The 2132-nt window shown below is 49.0% G+C and overlaps 2 non-coding genes and 1 pseudogene across 2 annotated transcripts; 1 reads left to right on the plus strand and 2 right to left on the minus strand.

Moving 5' to 3' along the window:
• Positions 1 to 508: 508 nt before the first annotated feature.
• Positions 509 to 627, plus strand: LOC136281464 (5S ribosomal RNA). The gene has a single exon (XR_010717784.1). It is a non-coding gene; the product is annotated as a 5S ribosomal RNA (ribosomal RNA).
• Positions 628 to 1610: 983 nt separating this feature from the next.
• LOC136281349 (U1 spliceosomal RNA) lies at positions 1611 to 1774 on the minus strand. Its single transcript, XR_010717698.1, has one exon. It is a non-coding gene; the product is annotated as a U1 spliceosomal RNA (small nuclear RNA).
• A 232-nt stretch (positions 1775 to 2006) lies between these two features.
• LOC136281412 (U2 spliceosomal RNA) lies at positions 2007 to 2132 on the minus strand (annotated as a pseudogene).

Genomic DNA, 2132 nt, shown 5'->3' on the forward strand with positions numbered 1-2132 from the left:
GATGCCGAAGCATGCCCTGGGTGAGGGGGTGGTCGAGGGATCCTTCCCACGGTTTATGGTGGATAGTAGCAGGTCGCCCCCACAAGCCCTTGCGAGTCCCGCAGACGGTCCCAGAGGCTGACCCGTTTGGTATCTCCTCACTGTAAGATTTTAAAGCCAGATACACGCACCTACGGAGCTAAAACATTGTATAATAGGTTTTTAGGACACGTTATGTCTCTTGGGACCCCTCCCTCCCCTCCCTAGGGAATAGTGCTTCAAATCGATGCTCCTCAATGTGTTAACTGGGTTGAGGAAAATACATTAGGGTTAGGTAACGACTTCGGGGTTAGGGTAACCATTTCTTAGGGTTAGGGTAACAATTTCTTAGGGTTAGAGTATCGATTTCTTAGGGTTAGAGTAACGAAACTAGGGCTTTAGAATTTCAAATTCGCCTACACTCAGGGATGTGGCCGCTTTACAGCCTGAACCTGGCCGATAACAAGCAGAATTTCGACCCCATTTCCTCGTCTACGACCATACCACAGGGAAAGCACCGGTTCTCGTCCGATCACCGAAGTTAAGCCCTGTCGGGCGGGGTTAGTACTTGGATGGGTGACCGCCTGGGAATACCCCGTGTTGTAGGCTTCAATTTTTTGTCTTGCGAACATCTCTAAACGTTTTATCCCAATAAATAGCTCTCCATACACCACAATTTCACATAGAGAGCCGTAGGTGAGTGAGGAACAAAATCAAAGCAAAAAACGAGGGGGGGAAAACACCTTTTGTCAAAAATCGGCCAGCTAATGGCGAAAACTCTAGTGCGATCGACTTTTCTTACAGAGCGCGCGCGAGCGAGTGAGCACGCGCGAGATGAACAGTTTATGATGTCAAATTCTACTTCTGTGATATCAAATCATTCCAAATAACGAACGAAAAAATGAATAGGAAAAAAACGCACACTTCTGAGACGCAGTTTTAAGCCATCGTGACGTGGCAAAACACTCGCACACTTCCAAGAGGAGGCGCGCGAAAAACGGCACTGAAAGTCGACAATGGTTGGATTCAGACTGCAAACGAATCGGGAAAAAGGTTCGATACTTTTACTACTCTGCTAGTTTGTTTCCTTCCCTCGTTCATTCGTTCACTCGCTTGCTCGCACAAAGGATACACTAATCGATGAGCAATAGCATTTCTAAAAGCGGTCCAGTGACAATAAAACCGCTCAAAAGGTTCAAAGTGTACTCACGGTCCAAGTCGAATGCCCTTCTATGCTCGCTCGCTCGGTCGATCGGCCGTTTGGTTTCCTTTCATTTCCTTTCCCTTCGCGCGCATAGCACAGCACGGCACGGCACGCACAACCTGCAAATACAAACGAACAGGACTTTACACACAATAGAGCAGACAGGCCTTGAACAAAAACAGCCAGCAAAGTTACGCACCGCCCCGAAACTCACCTTGTTTCCTTCCTCCAGTCTCTCCAATGCACTTCTACCCCTCCAAACGTGCCAACACCTTGGCCAGTTGTGCGTCCTTTGCTTTCTTTGCAAGTCTACCGGTCCACTGCAAAAGCAAAAATACCCTCGATAGTCAGTAAGAGGGCCATATAGACATAGTTTGGATGACTTTTGCGGGGACGAGCGCGAACGCAGGTCCCCACTACCAGAAATTATACGCTCGAGTTACCCACATTTGGGGTAATCGCAAGGGTCAACCCAGTCGAAGTGCAATGAAAGGGCCTCGCCTTGAGAGGACTGCCTCCTTGATCACAGTACCTCCCGCGTCAGGTAAGTATGCTTTTTCAGCGTCTGCCCTCGGTGAAAAAATCCACTTACCCCTAGGTCCTTGTGGTAGTGCTTTGCGCACTTCAGAAAACGTAGGCCAGCGGCCGTTCCTGCCATTGTCTGTTGTCTGAATTATCATCCCTCTTTCACCTCTTCCCCCTCTAAGGGCGGGCGGGGCTCCTGTAAACATAAAAGAATGCTATACCGTTGACTTTGTTTTGGATTGAATGTGTCTTCCCCAGAGGGAAGTGGGCCGCACTCGGAGGTAGTGCTATACCGAGGCAACCCGTGGCTGGGACGAGGCAAGCCTCTTTTCCACAGCCCAGTTCCAAAAATCAGTTTAATATATGAGCTGCTCAATGAGCAGCG

Source organism: Pocillopora verrucosa, chromosome 5, assembly GCF_036669915.1.
Source record: "Pocillopora verrucosa isolate sample1 chromosome 5, ASM3666991v2, whole genome shotgun sequence".
In the NCBI taxonomy this organism is placed as follows: Eukaryota; Metazoa; Cnidaria; class Anthozoa; order Scleractinia; family Pocilloporidae; genus Pocillopora; species Pocillopora verrucosa.